This window comes from Rhinolophus sinicus, linkage group LG06 (assembly GCF_036562045.2).
Source record: "Rhinolophus sinicus isolate RSC01 linkage group LG06, ASM3656204v1, whole genome shotgun sequence".
NCBI lineage: Eukaryota > Metazoa > Chordata > Mammalia > Chiroptera > Rhinolophidae > Rhinolophus > Rhinolophus sinicus.
Window position 1 is genome coordinate 72215525 of NC_133756.1, and position 27838 is coordinate 72243362.

Consider the following 27838-nt stretch of genomic DNA (forward strand, 5'->3'; position numbering starts at 1 on the left):
TGTAATAATAGCCTTTCAGCTTATGATTTCCAAAGAAGTGACTGATTAATAGTAGATTCTCTACATGCTTCAAAGAAGCCATTTAAAATAAAAGGTTTAGGAATTCCACTTCTTATAATGGAGAAGGATCTTATGTATATCAATTCTTCTTCAGATGACAATAACAAAATATAAAGTAACAACTATCTGACGTCTCTGAAGAGTGACTAAGATCAGAAACTGGATAGGAGGTCAAGCTTGGCAAAAGGAAATAGCAGGAGGTCAGTTTCCTGTTTTTCTCAACCAGGCAGGCCACAGTCTGTGATCTGCGAGGCAACCAGAACACAGATAGGAACCAGTCATCTTATGATTGAGAAATCAGATCACAGACTAGTTCTACCACAGCAACTAGAAAGTAAGAGGAGAAATCTTGGATAGGAGAGAGCCATAGAGGGAAACTCCAATTTCTGCAAACAGAATCTGTCCAAATCTTTGGCTGACTCATGAAGCATATATGCATGGAGTAGACTCCAAGCAGCTTATCTAAAACTAAAATAACTAAGCAGAGATTTCAGCCACTGCTCACCACAGAGGAGACAGAATTTGGACCTTGAGTTCAGTCAAGTTAACTAACTGCTAAGACAAACAAACAGATCAACACTATTTGAGGAACATGATACAATTCTTGCTCTCTACAGTATATCATTCATAATGTATAAGCGGCAGTCCAGGGTTACTACACATAAAAAGAAACAGGAAAACATGGCCCATATTCAAAAGAAAAGAAATTAGTGGAGACTAACTTTGAAACAACTCAGATATTGAAATTGTCAGACAAGTATTTTACAGTAGTTAGAATAACCATACTTAAAAACATAAAAGAAAGTACAGCTGTAATGAATGAGCATATATAGCGAGTCTCACACAGGAACATATGGGAAAGCTCAATTTAGAAAAGAAACTATAAAAAAAATCTAATGGAAAATTTTTTAAATAAATAAATAAAATTTCTGAAATAATAAATTCACTGATGTTTTTAACAGTAGGTTGAAGATGACATAAGAAAGAGAGCAAAAGAAACAGATTAATAGAAATATCTAATCTTTAGAAGACAGAGGAAAAAGATTGGGGGGGGAATAAACAAAGTCTCAATGGAATAATATCCAAATTTCTAAGGTACATGCAATTGAAATCCCCAAGGAAAGAAAAGAATGAGGCAGAAAGAAATATTTAAAGAAAAAAAAAGAGTGCTAATCTCCCAAATTTGGTAAAAAACATAAAGTATGTAATTATGTCCCATAATGAAGATTACATTTAGTTGCTTCCTAAGAGAACTAAAAAGTGAATTGAAACTTTAACTTGGCAAGCTAGACTTTTTTGAAAAAGAGATAGCTCTTCTTATTGCCAGATGATGTTTTATTTGTGCAGCATAAAAATAGGCAAGGTATGACTAGTCTTTCAAAATACATGATTTGGTTCAATACATAAAATTTAAACCGGTTGTCAGTAAACAATTAGAAAAACTTAAAAACAACAACAATAACAATGACAAAAAAACAACAAGAAACTAGTATTATTGGACCATAATGGTCTTTAAAATGCATCACAATTTACTAGCTTAAATTGAAGTTATTCTCAAAAAAACACATTACAGGGGGAATGAAGTCAATTGGGAGTGTTCGATTTGTTAATGAAATTCTATAATATCTAAAGTAGGCTCAGAATTTGAGAATTAGAAGGGACTTTAAAGGTCAGTGCAATCAACAGTCAGTGAGGACGGTTTTGGAGCCAAGTACCCCAATTCTTCTTCCCAGTTATGTAATCTCGGGAAAGTGAGTTAATCCTCCTCATTTGGGAAACAGGTTTTTAAGACCACTAAATACATTTAAAGGGGTTCTGTAAATGATAAAGTACTAATTTACTGTGATTTCCTATTACTCATTTATGAAAACTCTTTGAAAAGTTAACAGCACCAACCAAAGAATGATTATTATTGAAATTAAATTTGTTTGTAACGCACTTCTTTCATGGGGGCACTCTCAGTATCTTTGGTTTATGTAACGATAAGTCATCAAGGTGACGCACCCGATGTTCCTTGGTCCCTGAGTTTTGGGGAGCATGTCAGAAAATGTCAGGGGTGACCACTGAGAAGCATTCAGAGTGACCTGGAAAAGGTCTTGGATCTAAGAATCACAGCAAAAAGTACAAACCATTTGAACTGTTTAGTGTTTAATTTATAAGTCAATTGATATTTAATCCAATGTGCTCATTTGCAAAAGTCTCTATTAAGATGCAAGACTCTCCAAATAAATATAAAAATCCTTAACTGGTAATTATCTAAACTTACATCTATAAAAAATAACATGTGGTTTTTAATTCAATTAAGATTTGTTAGATAGTGTCTTCTTTCTCTTTTGAAAAGCACAGTTGAACGTAGAACAAGCTTATTTTCTTATTTGTTTGCAAAGTACAGGTGAGGTGATATAATTGCCAAAGGAAAAGTAAAATAAGGGTTGAAGGAGAAGAATAGATGTGATATCGTCTATCTTTACTGAAAAATTTAAAAAGATTTATTTCTGTTTGTGAAAAAATTCATCTCCTGTAGAACTCCAAATTGTCTCATGACAGAAAGAGCTAAACTCCAAATAGACATCTATGGTCTCCAAGCTTTATTGTTTTAAGTTATATGTCCTCTTTATTTAACCATCTCCAAATGAAATTCAAATATGTACCTTCCTTTACTGACCCACATAAAATAAGACATATGCGTACGTTTACTTTTTTCTCTCATTAGGGGTGAGAAGTTTGCTGTAAGTCCCCATATCTCATTCTCAGTACTCTCTGTATTTGTGAGATGGCTGGAAAAGGCATGGGCATAGTCCGAAGCCATGGAATAGAATTTCATGGTTATGTTACACCAGTTTGCTTATTAATTGGTCTTATTTTCATAAAAATGTGATTAAATACATATGCCTTCATAAGTGCCCATAAGTGGGAGGAGAACAATATGGTAACCATACACGAGTAGTTGACTGCCCTCTCTGTATTGGGCAAACAGATTAGGAGTGTGTCATCCATCCATTCGGAGTCACAGACACTCCAGAAAAATGCACAAGATTTTTCATTCCATGTATGAATCTACCAAAATAACAATTGACCTCAGAGCAAGAAACCCTAAAGTGTGAGAAAGGAAATATCTTCTCTTGATTTTTTTTAAAGGCCCTATACATGCAGTGAGTGGAAGACCAATGTTGCACTAGTGTTTGACAAGTGTTTTATTAACAAAATAATACCCAAAACTATTCCACAAGAAGAGGCTGATATTAGCAAAAAGGCATGGTTTTTATATGTTTTTTGTGTTTATTTGTTCTGCGGAATCTCAGAAACTGCAGGCCTCCTCCCGCAGAGCTCAGTAAGGACCTGTCTCCACGTGTCTTGGTTGGAGACGGGAACAACACTCAGAACCTTGGGGACCTAGTTCACCTAGGATGGGGCTGGGACCCTGACAGTGAACAGAGGAGGAGAAACCCTGAGGGGTGTGTGGGGAGATGGGGGCAAGAGTGAAGAGGAAGCGATGTCAGAGAGAGACGAGTGAACCCCAAGTGAGTTTCTTATGGGCTCAACAGTAACTTGAAAGGGGTAGCAAGAAAAAATATTTTGCACCATTATATGAAATCTCTATATATGCAATTATTGTATAGTAAGAGTTTCCTTTCAGGTAATGAACTGAACTAGCACACCATTCCAAACACTGCATTGTTGGTGAAAGGTTGGCAACTCATTTCCTGAGGAAGACTACCCTTTATTCGATTAGAAGGTGTACTTCCTTCATTGGGAAAATCTTGTTGTGAAAAGAAAATGTCAGCTGAAATACACGGCATAAACAGTTTGCAGACTTGTAACTGGTTCCTGGACCACATTTTGAGTAGCACTGAACTAGAAAATATCTAAAGTAGTTGAAATTACAAAGAGAGAACCTGGGCTCTGAAATCAGGTAAGTCTGGATTGGAATCTTCTGAGTGCTTCCTGTGCAAGTTACTTAATTTCTCACTTAACGTGATCAGTGGAAATGATTATGGTGGTAGTATCTGACTGGGTTGTGAACATTCAAAAGGAATACTTTCTATAGTGTGTTTTGGCAAGTAGTAAATATTCAGTAAATGTTGGCTGTCGATATTATTTTTTCTTACTTATTCATTACATATTTATGAAGTGCTACTCTCTACTGGGACCTTGCTAAGTACTAGGGATGCAGAGATGCGGTTTATCTACATAACAACCTCATGGCTTATGTTCTCTCCACTTCTGAGATTCTAGACCAACATTGCGAGTGAATCACTCTTATTACTTCCTTCAAAGTATTCTGATTAAGTGCAGAGGAAATATTAGCATGGATGAATACTGCAAGCACAGTGAAATGAAAATTTTAAGTGTCTTTGCAAGAACCAGAAACAACAACTCGAACTGGCTGAAGCAATAGGAAGTGTGTTAACTTATGTAACTGCAAGTTCAGAGTAGGGTCAGCCTCAGTGCTGACTTAATCCTGTGGTTCTGAGTCCGTTTTCCCCAACAGTTCTTTGACTCAGCCTTTCAAAACATTGGTTTCACCTCTAGAGTGGTACAGCGATAGTGATAACATTTCAGATTTTACATTTTGCACCCAATCAGGTCCAGAGAAAGAGAGCAAAAGTTTTCTCAGTAAAACAAGAATGACCTTTCCCAGAACCCTTCAGTTTCAGTGTTCCCAACTTGAGTCACATGCCCATTTCCAAACCAATCGCAAACAAAACTGGTCTCTCCTAAGCCTGGGGATCTCATAAGAAGAACGAAGGAGCAGGCAATGGCATCTCAATTGGTTGTTATGAGAAAATTACAAAAAAAGCTTTGCAGGAATTCCTAAAGAGATGAATATCTGCACATGACAATATTAACTGTCAGATCTTAAAAATCATTTAGATGTAATCTATTCAAATTCTTCCGTCTATAGAAGAGGAACTCAAGACAAAAAATAAATTAAATTGCTCACAGTTGCACAGCAAAAGTTGGCACAGCTATAAATCTAACTTAGGCATTATTATTTCAAATCTATTGTACTTTCAACACCAGCCTATTTTTTCTCACCTTAACAGATAAAAACAAAAACAAAGCACATAATTCTGATTGTTTTTCCATTGCTTAGGGATTCCAGTAGCTGGTGGGTACCATAACTCGTACTGCAGAGAAAGGTAAGTGCAGTTTATGTGATATAACTTGTTCATAATGCCTTTTACTTTCTTTTGAGGATATAGATTACCTTTCAACATTCTGGCCTTGTGTACTTATTTTGTCCCTTATCAATGAAATTTTAAAAGGGCATCCAGGGTTCAGAGAAAGAACTATAGTATCTGGAGAGCAAAGCTGTGTTAATTTGTTATGACTATTATTTTGTATCATAACCTTCTGTACCTTATCAAACCAAGTTTGTTGTACATGGATACTTGGGGTAGAATGTTAAGTTGTGCAGAATGTTAAAATTATTAAGAAGAATTTACTGGTTTGGAGGTATTGCTTAATACATTATTTCATTATAGTTAGAGTGGATTCCAGGATAACTCTTATTTTAGTGATAAAATTCATATTTTGGAAGCCTTATACTCAATTATTCTAAAAATCAGCACATACATTTAAGTGAACATTTTTTTGTTGTTGCTCATGTCTCTGAAACAATTTTTTGGACGGAAGAGATTAGTGTGGGAAGCCTCACTGGTATTCTGTTTCAGTCCAGCAACTGAACCTTTAACATAAATCTTCACTGTCAAATCCCTAATTTAAAAAAATTAGTCACTGAGCCAGCAGACCAAGCATTTTCATCTGGCTTGTGATCACTTGGCCTCTTCTATTCTGTAACACGTTTGAGTGGGATTTTAGTGTTACCATATAAAGATAATGCAAAACTGTCAACTTCTTTTGTATACTCAGTCCCATCAACTCTGTTCTTCAAAGTCCACTAAAAGCTTCTTGTTTACATAGAAAAATAATTCTGATGTTTTAACAAGAGTGTCTAGCTTGTGCATATTTAAACTACAGAATATATATATATATATATATATATATATATATATATATATCCCTTTCTTTTCCTCTCAGTTTTTTCCAATGAGTGCTGTACCATTTTTAAATATTTGATGAAGGCAATAAACTGGATTAGCCTCCACACTTCAGTGGCTTGTGGATTTACTCCCAGTTGGACGTGTTTCTGTCCTAGGAATATCAAAATCAGTGACCTTTCAGATGTCAATTTGTCTCCATCTGTCCCACAGTGTAGATGTGAAAAATTAGACTGGTGCTATTGAGCTAGGCTTTCCTACGTTTAAGTGTCAATATGTTGATTCCTATATATTGAGCTTCTTTAGCAATTTTTCATACATGCTATCTCTTTTCACTTGAGTGAAGACAGCTCACAAGTGAAGAGAATAAGGATAAAGCCTAAGATTTGTGATTCATTCCCAGCTCTCGTTTTAGTATATAGTTTCTCATATATCTTCTAATATTCTAGCCTCTTTACTATCTCAAATGAAACTATATAATTTTTGTTCTAGCTAGGTAATATTGATTTGACTACATTGTTATGACTGGAAAAAAGAATAGAGCTGTAAGAAAATGTGTTTTATTTTTATGAATTGTTGTCAGTTTTGTCATATGGGGAATTTACCAGTGTAGCCTGTCTCAACAACAGTCTATGAAATAATATTGTATACTTGTCAATATCAAATTAGAGACTGAAGGGAACATATGTATTCCTAATAATTTTCAAGGTCATATCACCTGTTTATATTAAACGGAATTTGAACCAAGTAAGTCATTAACTCAAGGCTTTGTTATAAATCCTGATTTCATGTAATTATTTTCGAGCCTTGTATTTTTGAGTGGTTAGAGGGGAAGAATGACTATCCGTATGTCACTTCATATTGTCTGCATATTTTCCTCCCTGAATTTAATCCTGATTTTGCTATTATAACACATAAGACATCAGCTTTATTTTCTTTCATTTAAAACATTTAAAAAATATATTTCTTATTCTGGTTACTTTTTGTCCTAAGTTTCAAAGATTGATGGAGTATCACCTTGTGCACCTTGAATTTACACAATGTTTTTTTGTCTACTATATCTCAATAAAGCTGGAAAGGAAAGAAAAAAACTGATGGTTTACTATTGGGGTTTGAAACCTCAGTTCTGCAAATTAGGTATCTTTTTGTTCCAACCCTCTCTGCATGCTACCTTCCTTTGTCTGTCTAGTACCTGGGTTTTTGTTTCTGACCTGTATCAATCCCTTAACCTCCATATTTCATGCAAGCTCAAAGATAACCTTCCCAGGTTATAACTCCTGATCCTACTGAGGCATTTCAGGCTCTAAAAGTCATCATATAGACAGAAACTGTTTACGTGTCTTTCCTTCTTCCCCTTGACTATAAACTCCTTGAAGCCTGAGATCATGTCTTGCCCCACGACTGGGATCTACTCGAACCCAATGCAGATGTTCATCGGGATACACCAGAGGCAACACTGGTGAGCAGGCATCGGACCAGCTCAGCGGTGAGTTTTATCTGGCCAGACCCGTGTTTTAGAAACACCTGTGTGCACTCAAGCCGGCCGTGGACTCAGGATTTGAGCATGACTTCCTGCCACTCCAGTAGTCTTCCATCACTCTACATTTACATTACCTGCTTGTCCTGAAGGCATCTGAGACTGACGTTGTGAAGCCTGGCTTTTACCAACATCCTTTTTTGTTTTTTGGTTTGTTTTTTTAAGAAAACTTATCCTTCCATCATTTCTAACCTGAGACTTCCCTAGTGCTATAATACCATGACTACTTACATACTTGACATAACATTATGTTATTCTTGATGATAATAGAAAAGCAAACAAACATCAGTGTCTTGCCATAATGAGCTCTGTGTCATCCTGTGTGTATGAGCAGTTCTAACCCACTAAAGTCTGTGAGCATGATGAGTTACTATTTGTGACTCCAGTGAATATGCTCCCAGGTAGACTTAAGGTAGCAAAGGCAAGAGCACTTCTATATGGCATGAATGTTCTTCGCAACCTTCTAAGAACAATGAAAACGTATTCCTCGTTCTTTATTATTTTGGTGTATGTATTAGGATTAGGTGCTTTAAACTCTACACCTATTTATTTTAATTTCATTTAAGTGTCTGACTAGGTGTTCCTGGGCTGGAAGAGGCGCTCCACAGCCATCAGGCTTTCTAAATTAGTGCTACATTCGTCTTCCTTAAGGGTCTTAAAGACTGTGTTAGCTCCAGTCATCATATTCACATTCCAGCCAGCAGGAAGGAAACGAGAGCAAGAAAAGGCACACCTCCACCTTTAAGAATTCCCAGCAGAAATTTCGCAAATGTTTTTATTTCCCATTTTCCACAATTCTGGCACCTGGCCATAACTAGCCATAGGAGAAGTTGGGAAATAGGATCTTCTTCCAGATAAGTGCTCAACTAAAATCGGAGGCTCATTTACTATAGAAAAAAAGGAAAATAAATATTGAGGGGTGTTTAGGAATCTATCTATCTATCTATCTATCTATCTATCTATCTATCTATCTATCTACATATATATAACAGAATAATTATTTCTATAATTTTTCAACTGTTGTGCAACAAACACAAAGATATTAGTTTCTTTCCCAGAGCAAATACATATGCCCAAACATTAACTCAACATGTCTGAAATCAAAGCTGAAAAAGTCATAGTTTCCAGATGTATTATTTATTTTGATAATATCTGTGTTTATTGCTACGGACTTTTTAAATGCTAAAATATTTTACACTGAGTGCCTGTGGCCATTTTAGTTTACTGAATTAATCTAATATGTGATCAATTTGTCTGTTGATTTTTTTCCACGAGAAATGAATGTAAGTGCAGCAAAATAAGCAATTCAGAGAAAATGGCTCAACACATGAACTTCACTTAGAGAATTAATTAGGAGCTCATGGCTCACTAGACATCCCGGGAGTCACATCAAGATGAGTTTCAGAGAGCAAAATAAAATGGGGTAAATAAACAGGTTGAACCACCAGCAGAAGTAGAGAGGTGGCTAAAAGGTTATGTACCATCACCAAGGAGCTGGTCAAGAACCCTAAGGGAGGACATCTCTGCTGGAAGATTAGCAGCCAAACTCCATGGCTAAAGCAGCTGCAGACAGATGGTGAGAGCAGAGGGTGTTCTTGCAAAGCTTCAGCACAGTGTCTAGGGAGCGCTGATGTGGAGCCTTTCTAAGTGCTTGCCAAGAAAAGAGGTGACCTCGCTCAGTTCCTTGGGGCCAGCAGGCCTGTAGGATGTTAGCTTTCCAAAAAGGACCCTACCTGTAGAGTTTCCATTGCCCTCCATCAGCAGAGATACCCGAGTCTGCAGTTGCATCCATCCAACAAAAATCTGCAGGACTGCCCTTTATCTGGAGCCTTGGAAGCTTCTGCAAAGAGCATTCATGGGAAAGTTGTCCGTTCCCATGAGGTCAAGGGTAGAATCATGATCATTAGTCCTGGTCCTTGATGCCTCCCAAGCAGCGCTGGTAACTCTGTAGTGATAGAAGCCATAGCATTCACCTTGTGAGCAGCACAAGGATGGGGCTTTATTCAGGGTCTACTGGACCAATATCTTCTTGTCCAGAAGTTTACTTACCAGTTTGAGGGATTATAGAATGAACAGAATTTAGAAGGGGCTCATGGGTGCTCAGAATAAAAGGAAAGGTCACTCAAAAGTCACCAATTAAGTGGACTGAGGCTACATTCCCAGAAAATGAATAGAAAATAAAAATGAAGGGAGAGATGATGTTAAGAGAAGCCCACAAAACTCTACAGTATCCAGCTGTCCCTAAAATAGAAATGAGAGACTGAATATACAAACGGACAATGGCCAGACCATATATAAAAATACAGCTCAGGCAGTATTTCATCTTTTTTATGGCATAGTATTCCATCGTGTATATAAACCATATCTTCTCTATCCAATCACAGTGAAGGACATTTTGGTTGTTTCCATGTCTTGACCACCGTAAATAATGTTGCAATGAACGTTGAAGCACATATATCTTTATGGATAAGTGTTTTCAAATTTTTTGGGTAGATACCCAGGAGAGGGATTGCTGGGTCATATGGTAATTGTATTCTTAATTTTTTGAGGAACCTCCATATTGTTTTCCATAGCAGCTGTACCAATTTACATTCTCACCTACAGTGTATGAGGGTTACTTTTCCTCCATAGCCTCGCCAACACTTGCTATTATTTGCCATGATGATAGCCATTCTAAAATGTATGAGGTGATATCGATGTCGCATTTTGATTTGCATTTTCCTAATAGGTAGTGAAGTTGAGCATTTTTTTCATGTATTTGTCGGCTGTTTGTATGTCTTCTTGGGAGAAGTGTCTGTTCAGGTCCTCTGCCCATTTTTTAATTAGATTGTTTGTTTTGTTGTTGTTGTTGAGTTGTATGAGTTCTTTATATATTTTGGATATTGACCCCCTACTGAAGGTGTTGTTTGTAAATATCTTCTCCCATTCCGCTGGTTGCCTCTTTGTTTGTTGATGGCTTCTTTTGCTGTGCAGAAGCTTTTTAGTTTAATATAACCCCATTCATTTATTTTTGCCTTTACTTCCCTTGCCTTTGAGATCAAATTCATAAAATCCTCTCTGAACCAAAGTAGTTTAGTACTTATGCTTTCTTCTATGCAGTTTATTGTTTCAAGTCTTTAGGTCTTTGATCCATTTTGAGTTGATTTTGGTTACAGATAGCAGTCTAGCTTCATTTTTTTGAATGTGGCTTTCCAATTTTCCCAGCACCATTTATTGAAGAGACTTTCTTCTCTCTATTGTATGTTTTAGGCTCCTTTGTTGAAAATTATCTGGGTTTTCAATTCTATTCTATTAAATTCTATTCCATTTGTCTGTGTGTCTGTTTTTCTGCCAGTACCATGCTGTTTTGATTATTGTTGCTATAGTACAAGTTGAAGTCAGAGTGTGATACGTCTAGCCTTTTTTTTTTTTTCTCTTAAGATTGCTTTGGCCATATGGAAGAGCTATTGTGATTCCATACAAATCTAATGATTTTTTGTTCTATTTCTTGAAAAAATGCCATTGGGATTTTGATGGAGATTGCATTCAATTTGTATATTGCTTTGGATAATGTGGCCATTTTAACTATGTTGACTTCCACTCCATGAACACGGAATACCTTTCCATTTATTTGTGTCTATGGATCTTGAGATTATTATGCTAAGCAAAATAAACCAGACAGAAAAAGTCAAAAACCATATAACTTCACTCATATGTGGGATATAAAACTGAAAGCAACAAAGGAACAAGACAAACAAACAAAGAAAAACTCACAGACAGAGACAACAGTTTAGTGGTTACCAGAGGGTAAGGAGGATATGGGGGAGTGGTAGAAAAGGAAAAAGGGGATCAAATATATGGTGATGGAAGAAGAACTGACTCTGGGTGGTGAACACACAATGCAACATATAGATGATATATTATAGAAATGTACACTTGAAACCTATATAATTTTACTAACCATTGTCACCCCAATAAATTTAATTAAAAAAATAAAAAATTAAAACAGATATTTAAAAAAGAAAGATCACAAACCAGCAACCATAGAGTAGTGACAGAACTTGAACCCAAGGCTTCTAAGCCCAGTCTTGTATTTATAATGTTCTTTAGTAAATACCAGGGTCTATTATTCGACACTAACAGCATCAGAAAGAATAACAAGAAGCCAACTAAATGCCTCATGCAATGAAAACTGTCATGGAAGTCAGTCATCTGATTTGTTTCATTTACCCAGGAAGGAGAGAGCCGTGGCCATCTGGAGAAACACGCATTTTGCGTCCAATCAAAGCAGTGCAAGCCAACCAGAGGGGTCTGTTTATGTTAGTTCAGATTTTCTTTTCATTTCTTTGATTTTATTTTAATGGAATGCTACAAATTCTAGATATTTGTGTGTGAGTGAAACATTCATATAGTGTCTCATGAAATTGTACTTGCACGATGAATTCAAATAGCCTAGGGTAAAAAAATAGCCATATGGATTGAAACCTGCCAAAAAGACCACGAAGAGTGTAAGGTAAGGTATCCCAGGATCCAGCACTCAAGATACTTACAAAGGGGAAGGAGATGGCACAGTCAAAGACTATGTATGTGATGCCACACTGAGAGGTGACAAAGACTGGCCCAGGGACAAGAGACATAAGTGTATCTGAAGATAGACAGACATACCTAAAGGTGTTAGGAATAGCATTAAAACAACAACAACAACAACAAAACTCCCTACAAAATAATTTACTTGTAAATGATGTAAGAAAGACTTAATAACAATACTAATTATAAGTAAAATCTTTAATATGGAAAAAAAATAGAGGTCTGCAGCAACCTGCCCAGGAAACCAACCCCTTATCTGTAATAACCAGTTTAGGAAGCCTGCCCTCTCTCAGTCAGAACTTGCAGGAAGCCGGACTGCTATCTCAAGTAACAATCCAGAAAGCCAAACGATGACTTCTATAACAATTGGCTCCAAATGGTCAAGACTAAATTAAGGGCAGCTTCTCTACTTTTCATTTCCACTTCCAACTTAGGACTAACCAGAGAAAGCCAAATGTGTACCCCTAATATATCACATGGATGCCCTTCTTCTAGGGACGCCCTTCTACAGCCTCCTCTTGCCAACAACCTCCGATCAGGACACACCCAAAGCCTTCCTTTTTGCTACTATAAAGTTTTCCCACTCCTCTGCCTCCCTTTCTGTCTCTGCCAAACCACAAGAGATGGTGGCTCAGTCCCGTGTTAGAGCAAGGTCAAAATCAATGGACTTTGCCTGTTCTCATTTGGTAGGTGTTTATCTATTTCCACAGAAATTATGCACCCTGCAAAACCAATCTCATCAGCTCTCAATGCAAACACCATATTAAATAATCTTCATTATCATTAAATATCACTTTTATTGTCCTCTTCCAGAAAGACTTCTCCTCTCTTCTCACCCATCTAGATAATGCACTTCAAAACCCTGCCCCCTTCAAAACCCTACCCCAGATTAGTGGCAACTACAGTTGACCTTTGAACAACACAGGGGTTAGGGACACCTACTCCCACCCCCATGTGGTCAAAAATTTGCATATAATTTTTAACTCCCCCAAAACTTAACTACTAAATGCTTACTATTGACTGGAAGATTCATTGATAACATAAACAGTCGATTAACACCTACTTTGTATGTTATATGTGTTACGTACTCTATTCTTACAATAACATTAGCTAGAGAAAATATTATCAAGAAAACCATAAAGAACAGAAAATACATTTATGGTACACCATGTATTTACTGAAAAAATCCCGCATGTAAGTGGACCCATGCAGTTCAGACTTGTGTTGTACAAGGTCAACTGTAGTGTGATACCTTTGGCCCACCTTGTTCTCATCACCTCCTGAAGGCCCTTGGCATTCAGAATCTCCAGTGTATATTTGGAGACTTGGATCATTGGGCCCTGTATTATTGGTTGTCTTAATCTTTAATTCAAATGTGTTTGCATGTCTTCCCACAAACCCTTGAAAATTCATTAAAGGCTCTCTCATCGCAGTGCTCCTCAAAGTAGGCTCACAGACAGCATCAGCGTCCCCTTGGAGCATTTTAGAAATACAAATTAATTAGACCTGTCCCAGGCCTGTCTAGTCAGAAGCTCTTCCAATGATTCTCATGCAGGGAACAGTTTGAGAGGCACTGCCCTACAGCCGCTGGCGCTGTTCTTGAGTCATAGGAAGTATTCAATGAACACATGCAGAATTAAATTGATGGCTCCCCTTTGAATAAACCAAAGCCTCAAATAGAGGCGTTGCCTTCCACCTTCAAGGACTGAACAAGTGCAACTGAGTAATACCTCTTTGCCCTGAGAACACAGGGGAAAACACACTAAAAACTCCCCACACATTTGGCCTTCATACACTTGAGAGACTTCAAGGAGCAGAGATTTTTAGGGTCTGTGATGAATGAGTTAAATATTAGCAAATTCAGACCTAACAATAGTTCTGGAGCTGGTATTACTCGTAGATGGGAAGTCTTGCAAAAGAAAAGAGGTTAATGCCGTGGAGAGTGCCGATTCCTCACCAGGAGCTGGATCAAATGCCCGACACTGCAATGAATGCAGTCTTGGGTACCTTCGAGCTGTCACTGCACAAGAGGGACTCGTCAAGCCACAACTGCCAAAGGAAGTCTTTTTCTTTCTTTCCAAACAGAGTGACTTAGGCAAAACTTGGACTCTCTGAGCAGTTGAAACCAATTGGAGAAGTCAAGGGCATGAAATTATATTTGGGGGGAATCTTGCATGCCATCTGCACAGGGTGTGTAGCTACAATCACTATTGGAAGAAAATTAGCTGCAGTAGGCAGATCCTGTATACCTCTGTTAGCTTCACTTTAAGGAAGTAAGGCCAGATGACCAGACTTTTTTCTTCTTGTGTTTTAGAAAGCATATGAAGTTGGCAAGAAAAAGAACATCTGAAATTAGAGGAAGAGATTGCAGCACTAGCCGTGCATGTGGAGCCCTGGCAACCAGCAACTATCCCTCCAGGTCCTCTCATTTTTATGTCACAGTGTATTCTAAATGGTCCATGGGGTTCTTTGGTAATGGGGGCTACAAAGGGTGTCCCAGGACAGGCTGTGGGAACTACCAGCTGGCCTCACTGAAGAATCCAGAGACAGTCTGATACACAATCATGGCTGCTTCTGCTGAGAGGGAGGGAAGATGCATCTTGGACCCAATAGACCTTATATGACACAGAACTATGTTTCATAGGCAGAGCAGGCTTCATTTTAAACAGGCCCTGCCTCTGCTTCACAGATTTCATACTTGCCTCAAGAATCAAACGGAAACTAGAAAATAGAGTCTGAGGTTTTTTACTGGCAGTGCTCTCTATGCTATGCTGCTGATGTGAAAAACTGATCATAAAAAGCCAATATATAAATAGCCCAATAATTCCTCCATCTCCTTTCTAAAGGAAAAAAACATGATTAAAATTCCACACAAAGACCTGAGCCTGCCTGCCGATGGGAAGGCAGGTAAATACATTACAGCCACCTTAAAATGTGAGTCTTATCCTAGAACCATCTCAGCAATTAGACACGACAGTGCAGAATAAGAACTAAAAGCCAATTATAGGTCCCCTGGGCCCTAGAGAGATTTCATAAAAAATTAATGCAGGGTAAAATAGAAATCATCTGAACTACGGCTGGCGAACATGTGTGATGCACTTTGATCACCAACGCTCAGCAACAAAGAGTATTTTCTGTTATAATGTGTTAGATTGGAAAGTTCTTCTGTCATATTTCTTGTCTGTGCCAAAAGGCAATTTTAAATTAGGGAAGAAGTGGTAGGAAGTGTGTGTTGGAGTGAGGATGGTCATTGGCTGGTGTATTTAGAATAACTGGGTGGTTTTAACCTGCTGTGGGGAGCCAAGGTGGTCCACAGCTCAATGAGCAAAATTCCATCAGGCCGAGCCATAGGAAAGTGCCCTCAGGGGTGGGAGTATAAGGATTGAAGTGTCCGAGACTAATGATAAATGCTGCTCTTTCCCTTCACTGATGAGCTGAGAGATAATAACTATCTCTCTTGCTCCAGGCAGAATCACTGGCTCTTACTAGTTTCCAGTAAAAACTAGTCTATTGACTGACAAGTGTGGGTGGTGTCACCCCATCCGTAGGCATGACCTCTGCAAGGTACACACTAGCCATCTCACTATTGTCCCCCACTCACAACACTTAAAAAGCCCTGAGCCAGTGCTTATTTGCCTATGTCACTGCTCAGAGAACTTGGATAGGTCCAGTCATTGTCTTCCAAAAGCAGTATGAGTCCAACTCTAGAGGGACTTTGGGACATAGAGGTTTGATGAGAAAATTTGCATAAGAGAGAGATGGTGGTTTGGTGAAAGTGTATTTTAGCTGAGACACTGGATTTGATGTTTTAAAAACTTTAATTCAAGTACCATATGTGTGACTTATCAGCTGTGTAATTGTGAGTAAGTCCCTTTGCCTCTTCAAGCCTCAGTTTCCTTATTTGTGTACAGAGATATTACAGAGGGTTATTTAGAGAATTAAATAGCAGTCATGAAAACACCTTGTATGATATAAGTTACTAGGCAACTACAAGGTACTAATATTGTGCAATAAATCATATCTGTGTTTTCTATAATTAATCCCAATTTAAAGAATGACAGAAGTTACAATTGACTTTTTAGAGGAAAATATTTTGAAGGCCAATGCTAAAAATCAAAATGAAACACTTCTGATTTCCGTATCTTTCTCTAGGCTGTTCAATTCTATGACACCCATTATACCAATACATAAATACATATATGTTTTCTGTATATATAAACATATATTTTTGTATGTATGTAAAGATGCATACATATATAGCATAGAATTCCTACATAATATAAGTATTGTATTCATAAGAAAATTAAAATTTATGCTGTAATAAATTGTGAATATCTATATCATCTATATCTATATCTATCTATATATGTATATATATATCTATATCTATCTATATATATGTACAGAGAGAGCGAGAGAATTTAAGACTATTAAAAATTATATAAATGAGTACTCTTATGGGACTAGGCTAGGGACTGAAAGAAATCGTACCATATTAGTCTCAAGTTGATTTGATTAATTGATTGTGTTCATCTATGACATACCTAATTTTTCTTTTCCAGGAGCCCTATCTCCCTTTCAAAATGAGATTGTGCCTGAAGTTTTCAAGTTTATATTGTTGAAAACAGTACATGTGGGGAGAGGAGCATTTCATGGACGTGGCTCAGGGTATTGAGCAGATTTGCCACCATTCATAGATTACAAGTTTCTGTGCTACTGTTTCCAAAATTCAGCTTCTAGCAGCTATTTGGCACTCTTCATATATGTCCTCAGATCAAGGAAGGGCCATTGTTAGCGAAGTCTACATAAGATTTCCCAGGTCTGCCGGTATAGGACTTGCGTGCTTCCCTCTGTATGCTCCCCATGATTAAAACAAGTTTGATTTGACAGCCATGGAATAACTAGCCTAAAGAAAGTGTGGCAGAAAGAGAAATCCCGGAAGTAACATATAAGTGGTTATTAGTTGGGGGGTGGGTGTGGATTGGGTATAATTTACTTAAATAAAGATTACTATGCACAAATACAGCATTTGGGGACACATAAATCATTACTTAGCCTTGAAATTATTTGGTGTTCTTTTTATGTGGTTCTCAGATTTGGAAACCAAAGTTTAAAGTGATGGCTGACTATCAAGACAAGAAAAAAAAAATGACAGCTCTCCATACATAATTCACAGAAAGTCTTTACTTCCTATTTTTTGTCAACAACCCATATTGCCTTCATTGATCAGAGTTATTCTACTGACTGTCATACATTAATTATTCAACATATATCTTGAACATGTATTATATGCCAGATTAGGTCCATATAAAAGAAATTTGTCATGGGAGAAAAAAAGAAAATATTTTGAAGTCTATGAAATCATTTAAACAGGCTTGTTGACTAAATCCCAAAAGACTAGCTTTTACTATAGTTTCCCCCTCTGGACTGTATGCTTTAAGGATAATTATCACCTCTTATTCACTGCACAGTCTACCAATAGTAATTATTTAGTAAATATTTGTTGTATTCATGTGTCTCAGTTACCTTTGCTGTGTGTAACAAACTATCCCAAAGCTTAGTGGATTAAGATAAGAATCACCCGATTTAATTGCTCAATAGTTTTTATGATTTTGGTAGGACTCAGCTAGGCAGTTTTTCTCTGCTCCCTGTGGCGTCAGCTGGAATGCCTTGCCCCTGGCCAGAGCATCCATTTCCAAGATGGCTCATTCATACGGGTAGTGAGCTGGCAGGGACAGGTGAAGTCTGGGCTCAGTGAGGATGCTGGGACAGCTAGGCTCCTCTTTCTCTCCATGTAGTCTTGGGGCATCTACCTCTCCACCTGGCCTCTCCATATGATCCCTCCACATGGTAGCTGGACTCCACAAGCATAACTAGACTTTTTATGTTGGTAAAGGTCCCAAAAGAACAAAATGGAAGCTGTTAGGACCTTCTAAGGAGTAGGCTGAGAAGGGGCACAGTGTCAGTTCCACTGCACTTCACTGGTTAAACCCCAGACTCACTGTGAGAGGGACTGTTACACAACAGCGTGAATACTCGGAGGTGTGGATTATTGAGGCAATCTTTGGAAACCAGCTAATTCAGAATGAATGAATGAATGAACAAAATCATTAAAGAACCATTCAGGTTTGAGAGAGGATGTTTTAGGACAAGTGGAAGAAAGTACTACAGAAAGCCATACAAACACACACACACACAGTGGTACCCTAGAAAGGTGCATAGAAAATGAAAATATAGTAGAGAAATATGTGGACACATTTAAAATGAAGTTAATTTCCACAAAGTGCTACTTATAAAATATTATTGGTTCCGTTCCCCCCACCAAAAAAACAAACAAACAAAAAGTTTCAATGAGCTTATGACTAAGAAGGAATTTGAATAATCAAGGACAATGTCCCATAAGTCATGGCTGTCAGAAGACTTCATTTTGGAATTCATACTAGACTATTATAACACATAAAATGTAAGAGGTAGGGTGGACCACTCAAGATTCCTAATACTCTAAGTCACAATATCAGAATTTATTGAACATATATTATATGTGTGTTCGCAAACTGTTTTTATTGAAGTTGAAAATGAGTTGTGGGAAATGTTTTCAGTGGATCATGATATGTGTCCATATGGTAGAGCTATACTTCCGATGCTACTTGAACAATTTATAGCTATCATTGTGATGGGAGACATGCACTAACAAGGAGCACATTCAAGGAATAACAAGGAAGGACTCTGGCACATTTATCTGCAAACCTTACTTCAGAAATTGCCGAGTAAGCATCAAAGAAAAGAGAACTTGCCCCATTCCTTAGCTGCATTTCAGTGTCCACACATATGGTTATGCAATGGCCTTTGTTTGCTTTGGAAATTCAAAGATCATTATCCAGAAGTTCTGCTGCTAGGAAGACCCTGCAGAAAGAACATCACATCCTTTCCATTTCCGGCCCGACCTCTCTAGAAGCTTCTCTTCCAGTTTCCAAGTTTCGTTTTGTGTCTCTGCTCCCGCTCCCCATCAGAGCAGTCCTGCAGGCCTGGTTCTAGTACGCCACCTCGCCAGTAAGAAGGTGCTGTTGTGCAGCTACAACAGACAGCAGCAAGTGACTGCCATAAACTGGGGCACCGCTGCCAGGGGGCATCCATGGGCCTCATTGGAGACTTTGGTGAAATAAATGCCCAGGTAGGTCTGCCCTTTGACCTACCTGGATGTGGGCTTCCAAAGAGAGCTGTGAACCATGCAAAAACTGATGCGTTCACTAGGCATACTTCATTTAAAATCTTTCTCTGACCCACTACATTGACAACTTCTTTGTGTTAGAAGGTATTTCATTTGCTTCAGTTTGAAACAGACAACTGCAACCAGCCAGTTATAAATCTAATTCCCCATTGACAAGTGTGAATTGCAGGTGAAACTCCTGAAGAGTTTCTGGACTGAAAACTACTACAAAAAAATGCTAATTGTGACCACACCCCTAAGTATCTGAAATTACTAGCAAGTTAAATATACACTTCCCTGATAATGCGAGAGTATAGATGATCTCAATTATTAGGAAAAGTTAAAACATTCATCATGAATGAGTTGAGGTTTCTCAGTTCATACCTCCCAGTATTGTTAATGTTTAGTGTCAGCTTTGGACCAGGGGCACACATGGTGTTTTATATGTATCCTCTTCTTCGAGCTTTATGACCTGTGGGGTAGATACTACTATGATCACCACTAGAAGTGAGGGACTGAGGTGCGGAGACGTTAAGTAATTTGCTCAAGGTCACACAGATGGCAAATGAGGGAGCCTAGATTCTAACTCCAACTGTCATATTGCCCTTGGGGTCATTGCAAAGCTCCTACTGAAGATGCTCCCACCTACACACACACACATACACACACACACACACATGGCATTCTGGCAATTTTAATGAAGCAGGCATTGCTTTTAGTGTATCTGATAATTATCTGGCATTTTTGTGGTTTTTCATTGCTACTATTCTTTCAATTAACACATTTGTAATAAATATGTGGTATTACTATTAGGTTTCACTTCTGTTGATCATTTCTTCATATGCATTGCTATGTTACCATTTTAGTTGCTTTTTTTTCATAAAACTTTGTTATCATTGACTGTTTTACCTCCTGAAAAGTGAGATAAGTGGGGTAGGTGGATGTGAGTCTCTTGTTTTGTTTCTATGGTCAATAGAGTCTGGGCCTCCCCAGAGTAAGGGAATTGAGTAAACCAAGCAGGCCTTGCATGTGTCCATGCTGTAAACTAGTGGGCTGGTTACAGCTTCTCGCCCTACTCTGGATGTCTTTCATTAATCAAAATTTTATAGGAAATTTACTCCCTTCAAATTTGAAAGCCTTCATCTATAAGAGATCCAGTTCTAGTTGACTTGTCATATTTTATAAAGTCTTTTAAGGTTAAAACAAATCTCTTGGAGTCTCTTTAAACCAGTCTAACCAGAACTGTGGAAGAACTAGGAAGCCAATGGAGAGTATTTTCTGGAGCTAAACCCACCCCCAGCAGAGTCCCCTTGGTTGAGACACCCCCTCAGGAATTCTCCAGTTCTCCCTGTGCCCCTGCACACACACTCACTCATACAGATGGGCACACACTCACATATGGATACACACTCACAAACACAGCCAGACATACACACTCACATAGAAAATGTGACTCCCATACAGACACACACACATTCACATAGATGGGCGCACACATATAGACAAAACACTCGCAAATACAGTCAGACATACACACTCACATAGACAATGCACTCAGAACAGCCACTCACTCACAAATACTCTTACACACACACACTCAGACACACATATTCACCAGATGGGCACACACTCACAAGTACAGACATAAACACTCATATAAACAATGCACTCCTATATAGACACACACACTCACAAATACCCTTATACACACTCACACACACACACTCATATGCATGGGTCTGGCCTTTCAGTTTTACAAGATAAAGAAATTCTGAAGATTGGTTGCACAATGATATGAATATACTTAATTATATTACATATATATATAATTATAATTACTACTTAATTGTACACTTACAATAGTTAAGATGGTAAATTTATGTTATGTGTATTTTACCACAATTAAAAATAACAATGATACTGTATATCTGAAACTAATATAAATAATATTGAATGCCAACTCTAATTGAAATTAATTAATTAACTGGAAAAATAACAATAATAATAAAGATCTTCATTATGAGTACATTAGTTAAATCATTCACTCCCAAGGAGAAAACAGCTTGCCTCCATTTGTCCTCCTGAGGGGCCCTGCCATAATAAGGAAAGACAGCCCAGCAATCCACTGCTCCTCCGGAAGGTAGGTTAGTGTGGTGGCAGGGCACTGGCAAGAAGTGGCAACACCGAGGGGAGCTAAAGAGAGAGTCATCTGCCATCTGGAGCTGTCACTGGTGTGGATTACATTTCTTCTAACAGAAAAAGAAGGAAAAGAGCTGTTGGAGGAAAGGTCCTCTCTTAAACCTCAAGCACTATTGCAGTGGTAGCTGTGATGGTGCTTTATAAATTCCTTATGGGGACTTTAAACGTCATTGTCAGACTTCCAAAAACTCCCCGAGGCCTTTCTAAAGATGTGAATGAAGGCAGAGGGCCACTCTGGCTCACTACTGTGGCTGGAACGTGATTATCAACTTCCGCCCAGGCTCATTTCCATATCAACCCAACTCCACCTATTTCTGGAGTGGAAAGTTTCCCCCCAACTCCTAAAGCTCAAGGGCACATGGAGGATAACGTCTCCCTCAAGAGGTAAACTTAGATCATTCATGCAGGAGGGTTTGGCATCTTCGTACCTAGCCAGTTGTTATTTATATCCACTCACGTCCCTCTGCAAGGACATCTGTAACCAACAAAATCCATGTTCTGTTTCACCTGGAAAAAAACCAGCAGGGTCCAGACATGAGTGAGTTTTTTGTTTGTCTGTTTGTGTGGGATGTGAACTTTTACTTGGAAGTCAAATAGTTTGCTGGAAAAGTCATCCCCTGAGCAAATACAGTATGCTTCCTGGATATTACCAAACAGGAGAAAGATAGTAGTTTATTTAGAGAGAAGAAGATCCATGCCATAGAAATAAAAACCCAGAATTGAAAAGTCAGAGTAAAAGAACTTGGAATCTTTCCTCCCACACATGTTCTGTCACCTACAACTCCCAAAGCTTGCTACTTAATTCTGACAGAAGCCAGGATCCCTAAGGGACTGCTTAGGCATTCTTTAAAAAAAAAAAAATCTAAAGTTTATTTGGGTGACAATGTTTAGTAAAGTTACATAGGTTTCAAGAGTACAATTCTGTAATACATCATCTATATATCACATTGTGTGTTCACCACCCAGAGTCAGTTCTCTTTCCATCACCATTTATTGGATCCCTTTTACCCTCATCTACCACCCTTCTCCCCCTTACCCTCTGGTAACCACTAAACTATTGTCCGTGTCTATGAGTTTTTGTTTCTTGATTTGTTTGTCTTGTTCCTTTGTTGTTTTCAGTTTTATATCCCACATATCAGTAAAATCATATGGTTCTCCACTGTTTCTCTCTGACTTATTTCACTCAGCATAATAATCTCAAGATCCATCCATGTTGTCACAAATGGCACTACTTCATCTTTTCTTACCACCAAATAGTATTCCATTGTGTATATGTACCACGTGTTCTTTATCCATTCATCTGTTGAAGAACACTTTGGTTGTTTCCATGTCTTGGTCACTGTAAATAAAGCTACAGTGAACATCAGAGCACATATATCTTCATAGATTAATTTTTTCAAATTTTTTGGGTAGATACTAAGGAGAGAGACTGCTGGATCATATGGTAATTCTATTCTTAATTTTTTGAGGAACCTCCACACTACCTTCCATAACGGCTACACCAGTCTGCATTCCCACCAACCTGCATTCCCACCAACAGTGTATGAGGGTTTCTTTTTCTCCACAGCCTCTCCAACAGTTGTTATTACTTGTCTTGTTGATGATAGCCATTCTGACTGGTGTGAGGTGATGTCTCATTGTGGTTTTGATTTGCATTTCTCTGATGATTAGTGATGTTGAATATCTTTTCATATGTCTATTGGCCATTTGTATGTCCTCTTTGGAGAAATGTCTAGTCAGGTCCTCTGCTCATTTTTTAATTGAATTGTTGTTTTTGTTGTTGAGTTGTATGAGTTCTTTATACATATTTTGGATATTAGCCCCTTATTCGAGGTATTGTTTGCAAAACCCAGAAATAAACCCACATAAATATGGACAGATAATTTTCGACAAAGGAGCCAAGAACATACAATGAAGAAAAGACAGCCTCTTCAATAAATGTTGCTGGGAGAATTGGATAGCCACGTGCAAAAGAATGAAACTGGACTGCTATCTGTCACCATGTACCAAAATTAATTCAAAATGGATCAAACACGTAAGCATAAGACCTGACACAATAAACTGCATAGAAGAAAACATAGGTACTAAACTTATGGACCTTGGGTTCAAAGAGCATTTTATGAATTTGACTTCAAAGGCAAGGAAGTAAAAGCTAAAATAAATGAATGGAACTATATCAAAGTAAAAACCTTCACAACAAAAGAAACCATCGGCAAAATAAAGAGGTAACCAACTGAATGGGAGAAGATATTTGTTTAGGCATTCTTGCCCTGCCCCTTGAGCAGGCAATAAGGTGTAAGTTGCAGCTTTCTTCAAGTTTCAATCAATAGAACATTCGGATTATGGTCCCTTCAGTTGCAGCAAAGTGAGAAGGTGTGCCAAGGCTTGTGTACTGAGAGAATGCACATCTCCTCAGAGGTCCCATTCTGAGCCCGTGAGGCCAGGGGATGTGGCGGCAGAACTGCATTACCCAAGTGACCTTCCCACTGGAGTGTCCTCTTGCTCCAGGTCATTGTTGTGGTTCAACAACAATGTCTGGAAGGGACAATGAAAGACTGGCCCTACTGTGATGAAAGGTCTGCTGTTTGATGTGTGCATATTGGAACTGTTTGCCCTGAGATCCACTCCTCACATTTTCTCTGCTCTGCTCTACTCTGTCTTGGGTTGGGGTGAGGAGAGTGTGCAAAGGAGCCAACAGAGCAGCCCTGACACTACTCTCCTTAGAAAGGCCTCCTTGCAAGGCTGGCCCTTGGCAGCTGTCTGGGAATTTGGATTCCAGGCGTCCACCCACCATTCCCTAACTGACCAGCATGGCTCATTGCACCTACAGGGTTTACACAGACAATGTGGTTTATACGGAGCACCTGCTTGCCTTCGGGGAGGGTGGAGTTTGGTACGTGCCAGGCAGAGGGTGTCTATGTGACCAGCTCCCGGTAAAACCCTGGGCACTGTGTCTGAACTGAGCTTCCCGGGCAGACAGCATTCCACACGAGCTGTCACAGCTCAGTGCTGGGGGAGTTAAGCATGTCTGTGTGACTCTATTGGGAGGGGACGCCTAGAAACTTGTACCTGGCTTCCTTCAGCTTTTGTCCCTTGCGCTTTTTCCCTTTGCTGATTTTAATTTGTATCTTTTTGCTGTAATAAATCATAGCTGTGAAGATGACAGTCTGGTGGGTCCACGTTGGAGTCACTGAATGTGGGGTGTTCTTGGGACACCCCCTCAATGCAGGTGTGGTGGTGCCAACTTCACTGACTGTATTTCGCTGACTCCTCTGTCAACTGATTTTAGCTGAGTACAGCAAATGAGCGGCAGCAGAGGGAGAGAGAACGACCAGCTAGGATGGCTCTTTCCTCCATTTTGACCTCAGGCAGTGCTTCTGACAATGGCTGAATTTCAGAAATAAAAGACACTGTAGACCTCAGAGTCTATGCACCCAGTTGCTTCCTCAAAAGTCACATTTTTCTGGCAAACTCAAGGTTCATTTTATGGCCATAAAACTTTATTCTGATTTCTAAGTCACAGGACTGTGAGGAAAGGTCTGCGACATAGATGGTCTTCAATCACATGCTAGGGATTGGCCCACACGATGCTCTTATTGACACTACTTGCAGGCACAAGGAAAGCCATTGGACATTTAACGCTCCTGGACTGGGTTGGAAGAATTAGCATGTGTGCATGTTCACAGAATAATCAGTGAATCTCAGGCCAAAAGGGACACTATGGCGGTGGCTGTGAGGGTGACAGGGCTGTCCTGAAATGTACAGCACAGCCAGGAAACCCAGGGGCAGCTGGCAGCTGTACAACCTAATCTGGAGGGTGCAAGGCTGGCCAGTCTTCCCACACCCCACGTGCGCAGAGGTATCTAGGAATCCAGCACACTCAGGCATGGTGTTGCCAGGAGGGCCAGAAAAGTGTGATGGCAATGTCTCTCGGGTCTTTCTCTAGCGCTTAGCAAAGAATATGGGAAGGATGGGCCTTGGGTAATTGAATGGTCAGCAGGCCCTCCTTGGGGAACGCTGACTGGATGCTCCATCCTTTTGTAGTCTAGTGAAGGCCTGCCCAGGAAACAGAAAAATGGCCATCCAGTCTGAGACACACTGTTACCAGGCAAGCTCCTTCTTTGCAGGGCACCTGAGTGATTTCAGTTAAGATCTGGAAGGTGCATAATAAATAGTCTTGTAGACAGAGGACAAGAGGGAAGAGAGCACAGGGTAAGATGTTTATTGCAGCTGGAACGTACACGTAGAATGGGGTGAGCAGGGTGCAGGTCAGGGTGGAGGAGTGAGACAGTGTGCCAGAGATAGTGACAGAGATAGGGCTGGAGAGTAAAGCAGGGCCTAGATGGACAGGACATTGCTAACTGATGCTTGGCATTTAGAGGAAGAGCAAAGGGAAGCAGCAGTAGAAAGTCTTTGTGAAAAGTATTTGATTTCAGATTTAAGTTCCACAGAGTTCATTCTGTCTACACTATGAAGAATAGATTGGAAGAGGGTATGTGGGTATATTCAAGAGATATTGAAGAAGTAGAGCAGAAAATATTTGTTGAAAAGTTCGGTTTGGGAGTTGAAAGGGGGAAGGAAGTGTCAGCAATGAAGCTGTGTGTTTGGCGAGGCAGCTGGATGCAGGGTGATGGCGTTCATTGAGATAGGAAACTCCTGAGATGACCAGGTTTTCCGGGAAAATTATGTCTCATTTTAGACATGATGAATGTGAGTTATCACTGGGAAATGCCAAGTGAAGACGGTTGGTGGGCAGTTAAATCGGGGAGTCTGGAAAAGACCATGGGTAAGACCTAGATTGGGGGATGTCAGGATAGAGATGAAAATTGAAAACATGGGCATGGCTGAGGTTATCAAGGGAGGTTGCACAGCACTGAAGACACCTAAGAGAGCGCAATGTCTCAAAGGCCAGGGGAGGGTGAGAGTGGGTAAAAGAGTTTAATTCTTCCAAAAGGTTAAGTAATTGAGAATTGAATCCTGTGCTTTGGGTTTAGCAAGTCTACTGGTGACCTTTAATTACACTTCCAGTGGAACGATGGGGGCAGAAGCTTGTAATAAAGATGAGGAGAGAGAGGAGCAATTGCTAGGGGGATGCGGGATGAAGAAGGTTTTCGAAAACAGTGAAGAGCCTTGACTTGAAGTGTGTCATGTTGATCAGAAGCAGCTGCTAGAGAGCAAGAGCTAAAGACACAGGAGGGAGAGGGCATGCAAGTGTAGCAAAGCCCTGGAAGAGCAGGAGACACGGAGCACAGGCCACGGGGACAAAGCACACTTGGCCATGGACAAGGGGGGTGGGAATCCTTCCCACTTTAGTAACATGAAGAAAGAGAGAAAAGATGTGTGAGGTTGCATGTAAGTTCACAGATTTGGTAGCAGAAAATTGACAGAATTACTAACCAATGGCATTTTTTTTTTCCTCTGTGAAATTAGACTAAGTGGCAGGGTCAGAAATTTGGAGACAGTAAATGAAGATTAAATATAGCCATGACTAAAAATAGAAGTGTTGAGAAATATGAAGACTCAAGGAAAAAATATGGAAAATTTTCTCTCTTTTTTCCTCCAATTGTTTGAAGATAAACCAAATGGTTTTCAAAGAAGAATAAGGAGGAGGCGGAGGAGGAGCAGGAGGCGGAGGAGGAGGAGGAGGAGGAGGAGGAGGAGGAGGAGGAGGAGAAGAAGAAAAGTGCTGTTTTCTAATTTTTGTGGCACTCTTAAAAGCATTTACTCATTTTCTCTCTGGCTGGGCATCCCCTCCCTGCAGGAAGTCTGTGGTTAGATGGTGGCTGTGGCTCCCAGGGATGGTTCAAGAATACAGACCATGTCCTTCAGCCTTATTTATGCAAGAAGGACACCTGGCTCTTGCTTCATGCATGGTCACAGCTGTCTGTGACCTGGCTGCAGGAGTACAGACCCTCCATTCTGCCAAACCCCACCAACCTGAATGGCAAAATCCAGACCCTTCCAGTTTTCTGGACCAAAGAGAAGGGGGCGGATCTGCCTGACCCTGCAGCGCCCTTAGCTGGTCCTCCCAGCCACTGGGTGAGGAGAGGGAGGCACGACTGGGGGTGGGGATGGTGGGGAGAAGCCAAACTGGGAATTGGAAGTTAGGGGGCCATGGGTGGGGAGGAGGGCATGCATGCCAGAATAACAAAGCAGAATGGCAGAAGTAAATAGAAAGTCCTCAAACTGCTCACTTGCTCCAGCTGTCAAAAAGGGGGAGGAGAAAACCCTGTGGGAAGGGGAAGAAGGGAGGGAGCTTAAGAA

At 39.4% G+C, this 27838-nt stretch overlaps 1 long non-coding RNA gene across 1 annotated transcript; it reads left to right on the top strand.

Annotated features, from left to right (window-relative positions):
- The first annotated feature begins 4822 nt into the window (after nt 1-4822).
- LOC141572408 (uncharacterized) lies at nt 4823-17165 on the top strand. Its single transcript, XR_012497771.1, has 4 exons — nt 4823-5204; nt 7442-7551; nt 14483-14587; nt 16731-17165. It is a non-coding gene; the product is annotated as an uncharacterized LOC141572408 (long non-coding RNA).
- Nucleotides 17166-27838: the final 10673 nt, after the last annotated feature.